General features: G+C 42.3%; 1 non-coding gene across 1 annotated transcript; it reads left to right on the top strand.

Annotated features, from left to right (window-relative positions):
• The first annotated feature begins 3,341 nt into the window (after positions 1-3,341).
• Positions 3,342-3,414, top strand: trnaa-agc (transfer RNA alanine (anticodon AGC)). The gene has a single exon. It is a non-coding gene; the product is annotated as a tRNA-Ala (tRNA).
• The last annotated feature ends 17,729 nt before the right edge of the window (positions 3,415-21,143 follow it).

Below are 21,143 nucleotides of genomic sequence, written 5' to 3'. Positions count from 1 at the left end.
TGATTTAAGGCAACATTGAACTGACATTTCCATAAAACACAGACACCATCCAAAAGACCAACCATCTTTTGAACAGCTGTTCCATTCTTTGATTTCGGCTTTTGACCTTATACAAGGTAAAAACATCAGGATCCATATATGTTGACCCAGATAAAACAATTTACTATCACTCTGGATCAAAGAGAGAATATTATATGTCTAAAGAATCCATCACTAATAGTGGTCCATTGGTTGGTAGATGGACAATCATTGTATATCATATAGTTCATGTCTGCATAATAAGTTGGTATACAACTAACAGCTTTGTCATTCCTATGTTTGCAGGGTTTGTAGAGCTTGCTCAGAGCCTGCTCCTGCACTGCAACTAAAAGTATCAGCAGTAACATAACTTATGGCACAACACCAGACGGGAGTTCCCCTTCCTTCCTGTTTCCCTTAATCTCTGCGATGTTTGATCACACAATGGAAAATGTATCCAAAGGTACAAAAGCCTTTGATGTGCTTTGAGGTGATGGTTGCCATTGTTGTTGTAACTCATTATGTTACCAGTTAGTTTACCTGAGACCTCACCCTACCAGTTAGTTTACCTGAGACCTCACCCTACCAGTTAGTTTACCTGAGACCTCACCCTACCAGTTAGTTTACCTGAGACCTCACCCTACCAGTTAGTTTACCTGAGACCTCACCCTGCCAGTTAGTTTACCTGAGACCTCACCCTGCCAGTTAGTTTACCTGAGACCTCACCCTACCAGTTAGTTTACCTGAGACCTCACCCTGCCAGTTAGTTTACCTGAGACCTCACCCTGCCAGTTAGTTTACCTGAGACCTCACCCTAACAGTTAGTTTACCTGAGACCTCACCCTACCAGTTAGTTTACCTGAGACCTCACCCTACCAGTTAGTTTACCTGAGACTTCACCCTGCCAGTTAGTTTACCCGAGATAATTTACTCTGTTTTGCAGGGTTGGATATTCAGTTTAGGAGGTGACTTAAGTCAATTCATGGACTGTTGTATTGGATGATTGTTGCTGAGTGAACTATCCTGGTTAAATCCAAAAGTAAAAAAATTAGATGGTGGTGATGATGATGGTGAGGATAGTGATGATGATGATGATGGTGAGGATAGTGATGATGATGGTGAGGATAGTGATGATGATGGTGATGATGGTGAGGATAGTGATGATGATGGTGATGATGATGGTGAGGATAGTGATGATGATGATGGTGGTGATGATGATGGTGAGGATAGTGATGATGATGGTGAGGATAGTGATGATGATGGTGAGGATAGTGATGATGGTGGTGATGATGATGGTGAGGATAGTGATGATGGTGGTGATGAGGATGATGATTATGATGATGATGGTGATGATTCACCACCAGTTAGTTTACGAAATAATTAAACATTTTATAGTGTGTGAAATGTCATCTAATGTGAGATTGCTTTGACTATCGTCATGCGTTCATTTTGCTACAGTGCGTCAATTTCTGATTATCAGCTGCTCTCAAACACGTAAGTGTGAAAAGACGTATGAATTCTACTAGATAAAACACCAAAGTAAGTATTCAGTTTATGTAGTACGTTAGTATGGGTATTCAGGCCCGGCCAGTCACTCTCTGAGTCTATGGTATGGTTGTGCACAGGTAGCTCTTCTGTTGGACATGTTGACACAGCACTGAGACCACAAAACCATCCTTCTTAGATCCTTAAATCCCCTCCAGACATGTATAAAGGAGCACAATGCCATGAATAAAACAAACCTGGTGATAAAAAGGTGATGAGGCATTCATTGCGTTGAGTTAACTTAATTGTGGTGGCAAGACAAAACCAAGCCTTATTGTGAAACGCTTTGCAGGTAGGTAGGATACACATGCAAGAGGGCAATAAAATGAAAACCTCAGAGAGACAGAGAGGAAGAAATAGCAGAGAGAGAGAGAGACAGAGAGAGAGAGACAGAGAGACAGACAGAAAGAAAGAGCAGAGAGAGAGGAAGAAATAGCAGAGAGAGAGAGAAAGGGGGAGGAAGACAGTTTAGTATAGTCTATTCACTCATACAAAGCCTGACATAGATCTTTCTTATCAGGGTGAAAGTCAAACACTATTTGAACAAACCTGCCTGCGGTTGTGTTTGGTTCTATTGTTTCTTCTATTCTACTGACCTGTTGAAAGCAGTGTGTGTTTACCATAAAACAAAACAATAGTGTGCAATGTTGTCATGGACATTACTTACTGGTTTGGATGTACACCACTTACTGGTTTGGATGGACACCACTTACTGGTTTGGAGATATATAGGTCAACTTGAAGCAACAGCTAGTTGTTCAAGATGTCAGAGAACATAACATCACTAGTTCTATTTACTAGTTAGTTTTGATTGTCATTCAGTGATCTGCTAATAAATAAATAAATAATAACTTTATAGCCTAATGAAGGTCAGTATACTTTTGTTTTGTTACTAACTAAACTGCAGTGACATCCACAAATAGCACTGGGTAACTGGTCTAAACAGATAAAAGGTAGGAAGACAGGATACAGTTACAGGGCATGTGGCTTCTAGGAGTACAACAACAATACTAACATATCCACAGATACCTAAACTCTCAGGGTATATTTCAGATGAGTTTTTAATCCAGTTTCAGATCAATATCTGTGTCCTCATTTAGTCTTGTCTGTCATGGAAGAATCAATACGCCTGGGAAATAGCCCAGGGTTTTGGGAGCTCTGGGCAAAGCTGTCCCCAGTCCTGCTTCCAAACTGTGACACCACACATTATGCAGGGATGTGCAAGACAGTACACTAGCTAACCTTGGTGTACTATCAATACTGTGTGTCAATATGACTGTTGTTTTTGATGCACTGCCCCTAGCTAGGTGTTACAGTATGGCTCTAGTCTAGATAATAATACTGTAATATTATGTAACACCTTTAGAAGATCTGTTACTACAGAGTTTTTACATTTACAGCTGGTACCTCTCAGCCGTATGATAGGCCTACACATGTCAGATGCCATGGTTGCATAATCTATATTATTTATGGAAGGGTTTGGATACATAGTCCACTGTGTATAGCAAGGTATCGCAATCTCTCTCAAGCACATCTGCAAGGGGTACAGAGCATAAGCACTCAAAAAGCAACTTATCACAAGTACAGGGATTGAACCTGCAACATTGGCATTGATGACACCACACTTTGACCAACTGAGCTAACTTGCCAGAAATGACAGCTGTTACGAGTCATGATGGCTCAGCAACTGCTAGCGAGTAAGTTACCAAGTAAGCCAAGAGGATCCCGTGGCCAGGGTGGAAGCTTCTACAATACTCCTTGTGGCCACTTCTAACAGCTGGGGAATTAGCTCAAATGGTAGAGCGCTCGCTTAGCATGCGAGAGGTAGCGGGATCGATGCCCGTATTCTCCAAGGTACATTATTTTGTCACACACATTCTCCATACACTCATACACTGCACCCTGGACAAAAGATCCCTCATTCACAGATCAGCCGTGTGTCTCATTGTGTGTGTTGATATCACACAAACAGATGAACATCTGTGGCGTGAGATCAGCCGTGTGTCTCAGTGTGTGTGTTGATATCACACAAACAGATGAACATCTGTGGCGTGAGATCAGCCGTGTGTCTCAGTGTGTGTGTTGATATCACACAAACAGATGAACATCTGTGGCGTGAGATCAGCCGTGTGTCTCAGTGTGAGTGTTGATATCACACAAACAGATGAACATCTGTGGCGTGAGATCAGCCGTGTGTCTCAGTGTGTGTGTTGATATCACACAAACAGATGAACATCTGTGGCGTGAGATCAGCCGTGTGTCTCAGTGTGAGTGTTGATATCACACAAACAGATGAACATCTGTTGCGTGAGATCAGCCGTGTGTCTCAGTGTGTGTGTTGATATCACACAAACAGATGAACATCTGTGGCGTGAGATCAGCCGTGTGTCTCAGTGTGAGTGTTGATATCACACAAACAGATGAACATCTGTGGCGTGAGATCAGCCGTGTGTCTCAGTGTGTGTGTTGATATCACACAAACAGATGAACATCTGTGGCGTGAGATCAGCCGTGTGTCTCAGTGTGTGTGTTGATATCACACAAACAGGGAAGCAGATCTTTGTGTTTGTGGCAGATGTGTCGAGGCCGTCAACTGTAAACAGAGAACGTATCGGGTGTCCTTGCATGCCTGAGATGACGGGTAGATTCCCCCTGCACCAATCTGGGCAAGAGGTCCCACTGCACCCAGTAGTGTAGTGGTGCCCGGAAAAGTGAGTTTACTCTAATTTTGCCCCAAAATATCAAAACGCCCGCCGGTGAAGGAAAGGCGCCCTGTGTGAAAAATGATATGACAAACAGTGACATACACTCTGAATGATCTAAAAATGATGAATCCCATATTGGTGTTTGACAGTCAGGCCAACCCCAGTTGTACTGTGCAAGTAGGCTAATAGTAGTCCTACTATTGAAACAGATAAATGAGGCTGTTAAAGGAGTCAAAAATTCAGATTTTGCTAATTTTTTCCCATGTTTTCACTCTCAATCTCACTTTCTTTTTTTATATAGAAAAACAGCCAAATTGGATGTTCTAAGTCCACAATGCTTAAACCACATCAGGAGAAGACTTTTGAAGACTGGGAAAAATCAAACACGTTTTGATTTTGGATTGCAGATTCAACTGTACAAACACCTACCACTGTTATTTGGTTAGCAGTGTGCACATGAGAGGGAGTGGCCACTAGATTGAGGAAAATAATCATTGTATATTTTTTCCAGGTGGGCATAGGCTACTTCGTAGCTATGTAGCTAGTTATCATTTCATTGGCGGTTTTAGGGAAAGCCTTTCCATCTACCAGAAGACAGTTAGGTCTATCATTAGCATCTCTATATGTTTCCTATTCCTTAATTGTTTGAAACCTGGACGTTTTACTTCATATTATGAGGCATGTCTTACCTTGCTTCAAAGTGGCCTATAGCCAACATCCCCCCATAGAAACGTGAAGGCAGTTATTTTATAAAGACTTCTTCATATGCGTTCTCCTGTTCTAAGGGTTTTCTTTCAACTTAATTTCATTGTCTAGCAGTCAAAGGCATTTCCCTAGCCACATTAGCAACCCATGAAAGTTGTTGCATCTTTAAATCTCCCCTCTTTAAAAATTTTGAACTGATATTTCCATCTCTGTCCGTGAAACAGCTTGCATGTGCAGTGCACATTTTAGAATGGTGTATTCCCGCAAATTGCAAATTGGAACGTTTGCGTGTAGGCCTACCACCATGTGCACATTGCTGCACTTAAAACATGAAGAAATATTAGTTTATCAACATTAAGCTAAACATTCTGATCTGTTCCATCAGCCTTATTACTTCATACAGCGTATACCTCCACTATATTACTTTGATAAGCATCGTGGGGATTAAGAAGTGAGTATACGCAATGACCACAAAAAAATTAAGTGGGTATACAGCATATACCCTCCACTACACCACTGACGGCACCGATCTGGGTAACAGGTCCCAATGCTTCCTATGCCCATTACCTCTCCTTGGGCTGGTCAACGCAAAACGTGGCAGTGTATTAGGCATTACATTACACTTCATTCCCTCTCCTTGCAGGAAACCCAGCATACAATTAAGAATTGATTAATCCACGATCAATGAGCTCCTATTTTTATCTGTGTTACATAATTGTTGTATATTGCATTGTAATAAAAGTTGTAAGGACCAAAAACCAAATGTAGTTGTTGTAGGCCTGTATAGGCTGTTAATGCAGACAGACAATGACTGTCCCTTTGTGTTGTTGACTTGGCTGACATTGGAATGTTTAGCATGGTGTCAGTGCAGTTGTCAGAATGATCAATCCCTTCATTTTGTGGGGCCACCGCAGTAAGCAGCTCTCCACAGCCTTTCCCAGCTGATCCGGGATGTCATCACACATGGGTGCACGCTGCCTGGATACAAATGTGTCACATAAACATACAAACGCACGCACACAAATATGTATGTACACACACACACACACACACACACACACACACACACAGGAATAAGAAGGGCATAGAAAGCAGTGGGACCGTTTACCTCTTACCCAGATTACCTCTTACCCAGATTACCTTTGACCTTTTACCCAGATTACCTTTTACCTCTTACCCAGATCACATTTGACCTCTTGACCAGATCACCTTTTACCTCTTACCAATGTAACAGTATAACTTTAGACCGTCCCCTCGCCCATACCCGGGCGCGAACCAGGGACCCTCTGCACACATCAACAACTGACACCCACAAAGCATCGTTACCCATCGCTCCACAAAAGCCGCGGCTCTTGCAGAGCAAGGGGAACTACTACTTCAAGGTCTCAGAGCAAGTGACATCACCGATTGAAACGCTATTTAGCGCGCACCGCTAACTAAGCTAGCCGTTTCACATCCGTTACACCAAGATTACCTCTTACCCAGATTGCCTCCTGCCTCTTACCCAGATTGCCTCTTACCTCTTACCTTTAACCCAAATTACCTATTACCACATACCTGTTACCCTAATTGGTGCAGGGTGAATTTAGCCGGCATCTCGGGCATGCGAGGACACCCGAGACACTATCTTTTTCGAGTTGGCGCCCTCGACACAGCTGCCACAACCCCCCCCCCCCCCCCCCCCCCCCCCCCCCCCCCCAACAGCCAGCCATATGCCTGCAGGGCAAGGTGGGAGTTCTCCTCTGTACACTCTGTTTCGTTTGTAGGCTATTATTTTTTTCTATACACTTCTGGGTGTCCACTGTCTATCAACGTGCACAGGCCTAGACCATGATAATGACGATGATGACATGCACTAACTGTGCTCCATATAACTTGGGTATTTTCAGTGTCGTTTCAGCCCGTGTAGTTTCAAGAGCATTTTGATGTAGCACTCTGTCAGATATATCTTAAAGTTTAGGCTATGGGGCTCGTACCTGGGATGGTTGCTATTGAAGCAGCACACGTTTTTTTTTCGGCAGTTAAGAATAAATTCTTATTTACAATGATTGCTTACACCGGCCAAACCAGGCGGACACTGGGCGCCGCCGTATGGGACTTCCAATCACGGCCAGTTGTGATACAGCCTAGATTCGAACCAGGGTTTCTGTTGTGACACCTCAAGCACTTAAATGCAGGGCCTTAGACACTGCACCACTCGGCGCAGCAAGAGATGAAGACCCTTTTTGGATCGATACAAAGTGAAAACTGTCTAGTCTTCAGATTGTTCCCCAATATATCATTTACTTTATTCACACCACAGCAATGGCGATAGAAAATACAGGTAATGTTGCTACCTTACATTTCCTCAACTTTAACCTATAAAACACATGAACCAATTAAGGATAGCTATAGTTACCAGCCAGGTCACCCGTGATACAATCCAGTATTCGATGTGGAAACTGGTCACTAGGGTCAACCGTGAGCCCCATTACCTTCAAGTAGGTTTGATTGTCACATGTAATTTATCTGCCAACCCCTATTCTTCAAATCACTGTCTTGGTAAGCATAGGAAAAATTGCTTTGCCTACCGGCACGAGCTGCATGGAGCTTTTCGAATGTCCAGCGTGAACAATGTCCATTGTCAACAAAGTCTTTATTTTCATTCATTTTCACCCATGAAACCTTGAAATAGGCCTACTGCACAACCTACCTTAAAAATAGCCAATTGCAAATTGTTTTCCTGCTATGACTCAACATAGAAAAAATATGAAAACTGATTTAATAGGACTTCCATATTCCTCTGGCAAGGAGAAAAGAGCAAAGCCATGACCTTTGTGATTTTGCCACCCCCATATCTTCTACTGTATATGGGACATTATCCAAAGAGATACAGGCTTTATGTCTCTGGTAGCATAGATTAACTCTATGTAATGGAATGCAATGTTTCAAAATATCTGAAAAATACATCACTAAGATGTGTTGTTGCATTGGGTAACCATCCATTAACACTGATGAAAGCATTCCGTTGCATGCCAGCTGCATTAATGACAAGGATGCTGTCCGTAATTGAACAGGGTGGAAATTCGCTGAATCCCGTATACCTGTAAAGACAGGCCGCCCGCTGTATTCTGCCAGCTAGCGATTCTGCCATATTCCAAAGTCAACATTCCATTTGCTTAAAAATCTAGATTGCGTCCCAAAAGGCAGCCTATTCTTTATAGGCCTTGGGCAAAAGTAGTGCACTATATAGGGAACAGAGTGTCCTTTGGGGCACAGACATTGAGAGGGAATGTTCCAATCATGCCCTGACACTGAAGACAATCAGTGTTCCCCTCTGTACATCAAAGCCTTGAAGAGCCCTGTGTTGGCTTGTGCGCGCCAACGTACGTGCGTGTAACAATTTCCATAACCTGACAAGACTGTAGACCTTATTAGGCTCTCATCAAGACACACGTTTCAGATTTAATCTTTGAAAACCATATCAGCAATAAACTTTTCCAGAGCAAATAATGAAAACATGAATGATGTCCTGAACAATGTTATATTACCCTTTCCCATTGGGTAACCCAATCTGTTTGTACTTGAGCAGCTGCGTGTGACATTGTACCCAGTGATTCTGGCCTATTAGAGTACATCTCCGGTACACTAACGTTAGCAAGTGAGGTCAGATGCATCCGATTGGTGTATTGATGCTGGACAGGACCCAATGAAATCTTCCCTCTGGCTAAAAACAGATATCCTATTAAATAACTAATTTCCAATTCTATAAAACCTCTTAGATCACAGAGCACTGGACCAACTTGTCACAGAGATGCTAAAGGGATATTATTACCTTTTTCACAGTATCTTGCCGACATGGGTCATAAAGAAAATGGACCGAAACGGGGAGGAACTACCTCAACATGTCTAATAAGAACCTCTTGCTGTAGTTTTCCATAGCAAAACAGCCCGGTATGGTGTGTACCAATGAATACAACCCTGAACTGAACTGTCCAGTTCCAGCAACTACTCTGTGTACAAAACATTAAGAACACCTTCCTAATACTGTTTTGCACCCCCCCCCCTCCCCAAACCCAGCAGCGTTGCAGTTCTTGGCACAAACCGATGTGCCTAGCACCTACTACCATACCCCGTTCAAAGGCACTTAAGCCTAGAGGCATTTGTGTCTTGGATTCTGTATGTGTACCATTGAGGGTGAATGTGCAAGACAAAATATTTAAATGCCTTTGAACGGGGTATGGTAGTAGGTGCTAGGCACATCGGTTTGTGCCAAGAATTGCAACGCTGCTGGGTTTGCGTGGGCCAGCATCCCTGGGGAACGCATTCGACATCTTGTAGAGTCCATGCCCTGACAAATTGAGGCCGGGGGGGGGGGGGGGGGGGGGGGGGGGGTGCAAAAACAGTATTAGGAAGGTGTTCTTAATGTTTTGTACACGGAGTGTAGTTGCTGGAACTAGACTGAAAATTACAATATGAAAAGAAAATATGAGGCAGCACAGTTTGTTTCAGGGTTGTATTCATTGGTACACACCATACCAAGCTGTTTTGCTATGGAAAACGTTGTGCAACTACAGCAAGAGGTTCTTATTAGACATGTTAAGGTAGTTCCTCCCCGTTTCGGTCCATTTGGTGTCTAGTGAATATGACCCATGTCGGCAAGATACTGTGAAAAACATAATAATATCCCTTTGAAGGGGAGAAGATGGGATTTTTAAGCCTTGAGACATGGATTCTGTATTTGTAGCATGCAGAGGGTGCATGTGCAAGACAAAAGATTAAACATTCCAGTCTTCTCCACTGATTGAAGTGGATTTAACAAGTGACATGAATAAGGGATCATATCTTTCACCTGGTTGGTTTATGTCATGGAAAGAGCAGGTGTTCATAATGTTTTGTACACTCAGTGTATAAAGCCATTTGCAATAGCTTTCAGTTACTTCACTATGGATCTTTGCTGTGAATGAAGAGAAGCAGTTTGCTACATTCAGTCGCACTAGTATGGCTGACAAAGCAAAATACAAATCTGTGAGATATATTCTCATTAATACAAAGGACTAACCTGGGTACTGTTCATTGCTGTTTCTTCTTATCTGCAGGGTTGTGTGTGGTTGGTGAAACTATATCGCCCCCCGATGGAGATTTGTGGTTAAAGTCAGTCCAAAAACAAGTGATTAGATTAGATGACGAAGCTATTAACTCTAATAAAGCAATTCTTATAAACAAACACTTCATTCCAGTTTCAGCTTGAGATAAAACACGTTATCTGAAATCGAGTCCTACATTTTCAACTGCTTAGCTGGCTAAGTAAAGCATAGTACATTATGAATGTCTTTTATCTTGTACGGCACAAATGAACTGATAAAGTCTATGAGTCAGAGACTACGTGTTTAGTAAACAATACCACAGTGTTAGAGCTGAGGTTGCATTAACATAGAAAAACAACTGAACAAGTAAACACGTCTCTTGTGGAAGCTACAAGACATGGAAAACTACTGCTGAATGATATTAAAGGTCCTGCTATGTGGACTATGTGTGTGTGTGTGTGTGTGTGAGAGAGCACCACACCACAATATCCTGATTGAAGGGTTTCTTTTTTTTCCAAAACACCTCCTCTTGAACACATCTCTATTGTCGGATGCCACTGAGGCACTTTTTCAGTCTAATTAAGAACCCCTCGTTTTGGCACAACGTGACGCAAAGAACCCAGAGCCCTTTGTGGTGAAGACTGCAGTTCTTCTGCAATTAGTCACAAGCAACAGTCAGCTACAGTTTACAAGACAGAGTGATACACATGACAGGAAGGCCCAACAACTTCTTGCAATTCAGTTTATCAAATGAAAGTGTGTGTAGGAGAGATGCGTGTGTGTGTGGGTGTTCATTGCCAAAGCTTTGTACGAGGAATTAATTATGCATTCTCATTCATAAGTACTATGAAGAGGTCTAACCACGACCTGGATATCTTTGATTAAGTGTTACTCATTCGCTTTGATGCGGTTCAATTTACTACTGCAAAGCTATTACCATTACAACACAGCCGTATCAAAGCTACATTAAAGTGTTACAAGTCACAAACAAAGTCAGAATGTATTATTATTAACAGCAACGTTCTCATTCAATCCATTGTTGGAACCATTTATAGATAAACCTAATATACAGAAGACAAAGTTGGCCTGAGATTGTGTGTGTCAAAAATGATGACGTTGTACTATAGCAACCATTCTGTAATGAAACCAGTGGAGGCTGGTGTGCGGAGATATAGGAGGACGGGCTCATTGTAATGGAATAAATGGAACGGTGTCCAACATGTGGTTTCCATATCTTTAATGTGTTTGATACCGTTCCCTTAATTACATTCCAGCCATTACGATGAGACTGTCCTCCTACAGCGCCCCCACTGAATGAAACTCATGTACCCAGCAACATAGGAGACAGGATAGACACCCACAGAACATCAGCAAAGACTGTGGGTACATTTACACTGGAGCATCTGAGTGTCTTTGTACTTTGTTCCATTAACCACCCACATGTAAGAACATTTAAGTGCCCTTGAGTGCTTGAACAGGTTTCTTGCTTAAAAAGGTGACCTTGGTAAGGAACATTTTATCACATTAACAGTGTACAAAACATTAAGAACACCTGCTCTTTCCATGACAGACCAACCAGGTGAAAGTTATGATCCCTTATTCATGTCACTTGTTAAATCAATCAACAACTAATCAGTGTAGATGGAGGGGAAGAGACAGGTTAAAGGATTTTTAAGCCTTGACACAATTGAAACATGGATTGTGTACAAGTGCCATTGAGAGGGTGAATGTGCCAGATAAAATACTTGCCTCTGAACAGGATATGGTAGTTGGTGCTAGGAGCATCGGTTTGTGTCAAGAACTGCAACGCTGCTGGGTTTTCCACGCTATATAGTTTCCCAGGTCACCTCAAGAACAGTCTACCACCCAAAGGACATCCAGCCAACTTGACACAACTGTGGGAAGTATTGGAGTCAACATGAGCCAGCATCCCTGTGGAACACTTTAGACACCTTGTAGAGTCCATGCTCGCAGAATTGAGGCTGTTCTGAAGGCAAAAGGGGTGTCCGGGGGGGGGGGGGCTCAATATTAGGAAGGTGTTCTTAATGTTTGGTATACTCAGTGAATATGCTACCATTTTAGATGGTGAAATGAACCATGAAATACCTGTCTTGAATAGAACAGTATACTTGTTGTAGTGAAATCTTTACTTAATATGTTCGCTTAATGGATTGGTCATTTGTCTCACTTCATTCTAAGAGGTCATTGTTGTGGTTATTTACGTCTTTATTTGGCAGGGAAAATCATACTCAAAATAACTTTGTTATTGTTGATGTTGTTGACATTTTTATTCTGATACCCATTATATATTTGTACTATACTTCTTATTTCATTCTATTGAATGAAAGGTTCATTATCTGAATTTCATTGATACACTAAGCTGACAAATGTTGTCAAGCAGAGAGAGAGGTGATACTGTAGTAGTTACAGTAACAAGTCATATCGAAAAGGTGATCTTGTGCAAAGTTGCATAAGGCAGAAATGGCATGGGATGATTTCTTCTACGTCTTCCTGTATTTTGTCAAATGTATCTAGGCAAGTCAGTTAAGAACAAATTCTTTTCAATGACGGCCTAGGAACAGTGGGTTAACTGTCTTGTTCAGGGGCAGAACGACAGATTTTTTTTACCTTATCAGCTTATGGATTCGATCTTGCAAACTTTCGGTTACTAGGCTACCTGCCGCTCTAACCACTAGGCTACCTGCCTCTCTAACCACTAGGCTACCTGCCTCTCTAACCACTAGGCTACCTGCCTCTCTAACCACTAGGCTACCTGCCTCTCTAACCACTAGGCTACCTGCCTCTCTAACCACTAGGCTACCTGCCTCTCTAACCACTAGGCTACCTGCCTCTCTAACCACTAGGCTACCTGCCTCTCTAACCACTAGGCTACCTGCCTCTCTAACCACTAGGCTACCTGCCTCTCTAACCACTAGGCTACCTGCCTCTCTAACCACTAGGCTACCTGCCTCTCTAACCACTAGGCTACCTGCCTCTCTAACCACTAGGCTACCTGCCTCTCTAACCACTAGGCTACCTGCCTCTCTAACCACTAGGCTACCTGCCTCTCTAACCACTAGGCTACCTGCCGCTATATACTACATCTGTATGTGCCATTTTTCTCAACATGCTCCAAATCTTGGTTTGCAGTAGACTTGAAAAATGTGTAAATGTGAAGTTACAGCTAAATACTATTACTATTTTTGTTCAGCACTTCAAAAAGGATCTGTTTAGAAAATTGTATCAGGTATTTTTTGGTGGATTAAATGACTGACCGAAATATTCTCATGATATGTCACAAAAGAATGTTGATTTTGCATGAATGACTCGGGTGAAAGATGTGTAAAACAATGAATGCACAATCAAAGGTTCAGGACATAAGACAGGGCATTACAAGTGTTAGTTTTGTTCTTAGTTATATTCCACTTACTTCTGAAAAATGCACCTAAAAATAAAAAACACTGGTAAAACCCACAGAAAGTTTTTACAGAACAGCTTAAATGACATAACCAGTCTTAGCAATGACACTCACTCTCTTTTTGGTCGGGAGATTGAAGGTCTCTGGTGTCCTAATACTCTCTTCTGTTAACTTTCGTGCTAGTTAATATGGCTCCATGGGGACTCTAGTGAACCTAACCAAGGCTGATAGGTTACACATGCTACTGTAGCGTAAACTCAAGATGAAGGGCTTTCAAATAAACATGAATTTCTAAGTACTTGGTAGGTTGGCTAATGAAGTATTTGACAGCACATGCAGAATCATTTTAAGGTCAAAGCTGTGAGTCTATGAAGTATAGTTTCAAAGCAGCCCAACATGGTATTAAAGTAGCTCTGATCACAGCCGAACATGGCATTAAAGTAGCTCTGATCACAGCCGAACATGGCATTAAAGTAGCTCTGATCACAGCCCAACATGGCATTAAAGTAGCTCTGATCACAGCCCAACATGGTACTAAAGTAGCTCTGATCACAGCCGAACATGGTACTAAAGTAGCTCTGATCACAGCCGAACATGGTACTAAAGTAGCTCTGATCACAGCCGAACATGGTACTAAAGTAGCTCTGATCACAGCCGAACATGGTACTAAAGTAGCTCTGATCACAGCCGAACATGGTACTAAAGTAGCTCTGATCACAGCCGAACATGGTACTAAAGTAGCTCTGATCACAGCCGAACATGGTACTAAAGTAGCTCTGATCACAGCCGAACATGGTACTAAAGTAGCTCTGATCACAGCCGAACATGGTTCTAAAGTAGCTCTGATCACAGCCGAACATGGTTTCCTTGTTCATTAATACATACAGTACATTTTGGTCATTTATCCAAAGCTCTTATCCTGAGCGACACATTCAGGCAGATCAACCTGCTAGAAAGTATCGTCTGGTTGATGATGATCAGTGGTCGAACATCTGATAAATTACCACTCGATTAAGGCGAGGAAACCTAAAGAAAAGCAAGTGAAAGTACAATTAACTCTTCAATAGACTTACAATGATAATAATTCACGGGACTGACCCATGTTACAGTGTCTAACCTGCCTACAGTAACAGTCAGGGGGAAACTGATCAGAGCCCTCCTTGTACCTGAAGATGGCTCTCAGTCTCTCATCTCCCAGCCATTTCCTGCAGAAGCCATAGATGATGAAGAGGAGTAGGCCTCCGGCAATGGTCCCAAAGACACCCTCTGTTACAGAGTCACTGAGAGAAGACAACACACTATAAATGCCCAAGGATTATTATTTTTTATCTCATGTAATTAAACCAAACAAACATTGTTCATCTGTTGTGATGAACTGTATTTCATTTAAAGTTGAATAGATGGAAAGTTCTCACTTTTCTACGGTGAGGGAAAAAAACTGCAATTTTCCGTGTAAGTTATTCATTTGACTTCACTACCATTAAACAAGCAACTTCAGAATTGTTGCGTTGTTGACTCCTTCTGAAGCAGGGATAAACATGAGATAAACATGAGAGCAGAGTGCCAATGGATCTGAGGCTGTGGGCTTCATGCTGCATTAGCAGTGGCTGCTTGCTACAAACCATCCTGACTTACCAAAGCTTGATGCTGTTGACTGTTTATGCAATACTGGCTAGATGGCTCAGGAGTCATGCTATCTGCTCTCTGTCACTTGCAAGTCATCAGTATTCAGATAAACAACACCCCCGTCCGTCCGTCCACCCACCCCCCACACACACAAACACCCACCCACACACACGGCCCAGGTTGACAAGCTGGATAATGATGCTCCCTATTTGTCACCTCATCACAACAGAGATAATGTAAACATGGATTCAACAACTGTGCACTTGCAGTAGAGTGTTTATGTTTATGAGTGAGTCAGTGAAGTTTTCAATAAGGTGGTGTCATCAGTAACTTCAAGTAAGATTTGTTCTTACAGAATGGCCCAGAGGGTTTTCGTGATGCATAACGTAATGTGACAGATCAACGATTGAGAAATAACAAAGTTATGTCAAGCCGGTATAACTTTCAATAAAACTTCATACACTGACTTTAAAAGGTGTGTGTTGGTTGGGAAATTGTCAGAACAATCAATATATAAATGAATTATTGGTCTTTGTATCAAAGGAATTATCACATTGCAGTAGGTTAATTGACATTATTGGATTTCTTGAAGACTTGGAGAGGATCAAATCGAGACGCAAAGAGTACTTCTGACACAGAAGTGTCCTAAGGGGGTAAAGCTTTTTTCCGATCAGATCTGAGTCTTGGAGTTTCCCTTTCCTGTTTACAGTTGTGATGCAGTCATTGAGTTAACCTAGCCTCGTCACGCTCCCTGACCACCAGTACAAAAATGGGCCTCCAGCTGTTTAGACAAGTCCACTTTTCCAGGCAAAAGTGGATAAAATCCCACTGTTTTGATTTCATGAGAGAGGTTATAAACAAAATTACGTACATCATATACGCACAACACTATCCCTTGTCTTAAAGGAGCAACTGAACATCAGTGATAAGATACATTCTGGGAATTCAATATGGCACAACTATTGTGGGGAAACATGGGAAATGGAACACCTGTGCTTGCCAAGTTTAGAGAAGAGATAAAGTTCAGCTAGCCACTGTATGAAAACTAAACTTCCTCTACTAGAGATGAGAGAAATGTTATGGCAGATGACCAGAGCATAAATTAATGCATGTTGTGGCATCAAGGTGCTGTCTGCCCACCTAAAAATGTAATGAACTCATTCTTAAATGAAAAAAACGTTTTTCTATACGGTTGTCATGTTGTTAACAGTAAGCTTACTGGTAAACTCGTATTATCCTCTCATCCTCTCAGACATATCTAAAGTAAACCTCAGCTTGTTATTGGACAAAAATATATATATGGTGCCCTCTAGTGGCATAGAGAAATCAATTCAGTATGAACATGGCACGGTAATGGACGATATAATCAATGGCTACCCTCAATAAGACCCTGATTCACATCCTTATTCTGGTCATTTCATTGTTTAGCATCCAGAGAGACGTGGCAAGCTTACGTGTTGTTCTGATTTGCATGGCTTTCCAGCATGGTCACCTGGTTGGTGGTTGATGGTGGAGGGGTAGTTGGTGAACCTGAAGTACAACATGACAAATGGTAGTAGTGGAAGATCACACATCCCCATACCGTTGGCCTTGGAAGATACCGCAAAGCCAACACTGACATGCCAGAACACACTGTCCAAATTGAGTGATAGATCAATATATTGAGCTATAATAAGCAAATAGAGTATACTTAGAATATATTTGGAGCAATAAAAGTGCTGAGTAACCCCATCCTAGTGTTGACTGATTCTCATTACAAGTTCACTCACCAGGTACAACACTGATGCTCTGTGACTTGTAGACTCCCTCTGATTGGTCAAAGCAGGTACATTGGAATGAGTGTGTCACCTCCTCCGTAAGGTTCAGAAAAAGGAAGGAGCCCGAGCTGAGAATAAACAACAAGTAATAGCATTTTCAATTGATTATAATCACAGGCAAACATTTTGAAATGTGAACATGACTCATCAAATGGTTCATTGAATTGTTAAGAGGGGAACATAGAAATATACATGTTATACATCAGCCTAATGCTCATACACAAGACAGTAATTTATAGCCCTATAGTTGCTGTCCCTAACCTCCCTAAATAGTAAACATGTCAATTGTTGAGGCAGATTAAAAACTGTAAAAACACTTGTGAGAACTAGTGATGTGAAAAGGGCTTTGATCAAAACACATAGGAAAACTAATGCATCTGAAATTCACCATTATTTAATAATCTACTGCTGATCAAGTGCTCTTTAAACCTGCACCTTGGCAGAAGAAAGATGTCCACCTCCTGCGCCCACTCCACAGCCACGAGCAGTGCACACTGGGTAATCAAGCCACCACCGCCGTCCCATGTGACTGTGACATCAGGGCCATATGTCACCGCCACCTTCAGAGTGACTTGATTAATCACGAAAGAACCGTAGAGAGAAACATAAACAATACGATGATGCACAAAGGATTCAACAGAACCATTCGAAAATACATTTGAATATTAAATCGGCATATTTAATTTAGATAATTATATAAATTATATGTTAATGTAGAGTGAGTGTACAAAAAATTAGGACACCTTCCTAATATTGAGTTGCACCCCCTTTTGCTCCGAGAACAGCCTCAATATATCAGGCAATAACTATACAAGGTGTTGAAAGCATTCCACAGGGATGCTGGCCCATGCTGACTCCAATGCTTCCCACAGTTGTGTCAACTTGTCTGGATGTCTATTGGGTGGTGGACCATTCTTGATACACACGGGAAACTGTTGAGCGTGAAAAACCAAGCAGAGTTGCAGTTCTTGACACATTCAAACCTGTGTGCCTGGCACCTACTACCATACCCTGTTCAAAGGCACTTAAACCATTTGTCTTGCACATTCACCCTATGAATGGCACACAATCAATGTCTCAATTATCTCAAGGCTTAAAAATCCATATTTAAAAGGAGTTAAAGTTCACAGTTAGCCATTGTTATGTAAATGCCAAATGAAAAGTATCAGTGGCCAGGCTTTGGCCCCGAGTGAGAACAGGGCTGGCCGGAGCCATGGCCCAGTGAGACACCGGTACCGGCAGGAGTAGATGGAAACAGATAGGTCTGAGCCTTTTGGGTAAAACACTGGGTAAATCCTGTATGGAAATGGTGAGTCTGACTGTGGGCTATTTATGTTCACTTCCAGGGGAATATGTGACTCAACAATAACCACTTGAGACACTAATTAAGATACTGTCCTGAGCATAACAGTATGTGAGCATTCTAACAGTATAGAACAGCAGGTAGCCTGAGCATTGTGAGCAGAGAACAGGTAAAACAGCAGATAAAAGCAATGTTTTTCAAATCCTGATAGACCCTAGTTTGCGTTTGATATTTCTGCTGCACTCAATACAAGTACAGATCATCATATTACATACAAATTATACTATTAGGGAATCTAATGCAACAAATTGTTACCTGTGTAACAGTTTAGCTTCAGTCCCTCTTCTCGGCCCCTACCTGGGCTCAAACCAGGGACCCTCTGCACACATCGAAGCATCGTTACCCATCGCGCCACAAAAGCCAGCGGCCCATGCAGAGCAAGGGGAACAACTACTTGAAGGTCTCAGCGAGTGACGTCGCAGATTGAAACGCTATTAGAGCGTACCCCGCTAACTAGCTAGCCATTTCACATCTGCATTCATTTAATGAGGTTATTGTTATCTTATTGGATAGGAACACTGCCTGTGCACATCAAATCAAATTGTATATGTCACATGAGTCAAATAGAACAGGTGTAGAATTGCTAACGAGCTCTTTCCCGAACAATGCAGAGTTCAAAAGAAATAAAAAGTATCACTTTTTTTTTAGAGGCATGAACCTGAAAAACTGGTACCTGGTTGATGCATCCTATTATGAGGCTTAGACGTTAAAATTCAAACATATATATATATATATATATAGAGAGAGAGAGATAATTGCAATCCTTCTCAAATTCGTCATTCAAGTTTTCTATTGATTCCAAACACACCAAAGCGCAACATTTATATCTCACACATTCCTCACAAATCTGAGGCGTGTTCAAATGTTTTGTAGACTGAACTGTTACAGTTAAAAACACCTTATTGAGGTCAGCAAGTTTCTTTCTATATAGAAAGCAAACAAATCTGTAACGTTCGATCACTCATTCCACTTCGCTCTTACACTAACAAGCATTGAAATGCAGCTCACGCATCCCAAAATCATCCGTATTCACCTATGCGGCTTCCCTGGACACCAATCGTCCCAAACGTTAGAAGTCCAACCACGAGTGCGAAACTGGGTACAGACATAGTCACCTGTTCTGATTCATATCTGAAGCAGATCTAATTGGAACAGCTCACTAATCTCACATCTCAGAGGTGTTTCCCAGGCTGCATCACTCCCAGGGGGGACGCTGCTGCCGCCACCCGTTTTGCCTATTGACAGGTTGACGTTGCCACTTTTGGAGCCAGTAACCACCTAAGGGGAAAATAAAACAGTGGGCACGTTACAGGCTGGCTACATCGCAGACGACCATTGATGCAATGTCTGCAATGTAGTCGGCCTGGAACGTGTCCGAAAACGGTCTTTTTACGCTTACGTGTTTTACTACTTACTAGAACATGAATATGAAAACACAACACGTATTACAATAAGATTCACATGCAAACATTCATTCTGCAGGACAAATCACAGAGAAAGAATCATATGGTATAGAACAGGGATCCTCAACTAGATTCAGCCAAAGGACGGTTATATTTCTTGAGTGAATGGTCAGGGGGCGGGAAATTAATTACAAATTATTTTTGATAGCAAAAACTGAAAATATTATTTGAGTCAAATATTATCTAACCTTGCTTACAAATGTATATGATCACATATACAGTATCGCTATTATGGTTCAGAATACTTCGTAACAGATTTCCAAAATTAAAATCACTTGGAGCTGGTTTGCCGGTGCTTTTTTTTTTTTAAATGTCCAACAAGAAAATCAAATGTTTTATATACACTGCTCGAAAAAATAAAGGGAACACTTAAACAACACAAACTAACTCCAAGTCAATCACACTTCTGTGAAATCAAACTGTCCACTTAGGAAGCAACACTGATTGACAATAAATTTCACATGCTGTTGTGCAAATGGAATAGACAACAGGTGGAAATTATAGGCAATTAGCAAGACACCCCCAATAGAGGAGTGGTTCTGCAGGTGGTGACCACAGACCACTTCTCAGTTCCTATGCTTCCTGGCTGATGTTTTGGTCACTTTTGAATGCTGGCGGTGCTTTCACTCTAGTGGTAGCATGAGACAGAGTCTACAACCCACACAAGTGGCTCAGGTAGTGCAGCTCATCCAGGATGGCACATCAATGCGAGCTGTGGCAAGAAGGTTTGCTGTGTCTGTCAGCGTAGTGTCCAGAGCATGGAGGCGCTACCAGGAGACAGGCCAGTACATCAGGAGACGTGGAGGAGGCCGTAGAAGGGCAACAACCCAGCAGCAGAACCACTACCTCTGCCTTTGTGCAAGGAGGAGCAGGAGGAGCACTGCCAGAGCCCTGCAAAATGACCTCCAGCAGGCCACAAATGTGCATGTGTCTGCTCAAACGGTCAGAAACAGACTCCATGAGGGTGGTTTGAGGGCCCGACGTCCACAGATGGGGGTTGTGCTTACAGCCCCAAACCGTGCAGGACATTTGGTATTTGCCAGAGAACACCAAGATTGGCAAATTCGCCACTGGCGCCCTGTGCTCTTCACAGATGAAAGCAGGTTCACACTGAGCACATGTGACAGACGTGACAGAGTCTGGAGACGCTGTGGAGAACGTTCTGCTGCCTGCAACATCCTCCAGCATGACCAGTTTGGCGGTGGGTGGCATTTCTTTGTGGGCCACACAGCCCTCCATGTGCTCGCCAGAGGTAACCTGACTGCCATTAGGTACCGAGATGAGATCCTCAGACCCCTTGTGAGACCATATGCCGGTGCGGTTGGCCCTGGGTTCCTCCTAATGCAAGACAATGCTAGACCTCATGTGGCTGGAGTGTGTCAGCAGTTCCTGCAAGAGGAAGGCATTGATGCTATGGA

Source organism: Oncorhynchus kisutch, linkage group LG23 (genome assembly GCF_002021735.2).
Source record: "Oncorhynchus kisutch isolate 150728-3 linkage group LG23, Okis_V2, whole genome shotgun sequence".
Taxonomy (NCBI): domain Eukaryota; kingdom Metazoa; phylum Chordata; class Actinopteri; order Salmoniformes; family Salmonidae; genus Oncorhynchus; species Oncorhynchus kisutch.
Note: the sequence above shows the minus strand (reverse complement) of the source record. Positions and strands in the feature narration are given on the sequence as shown.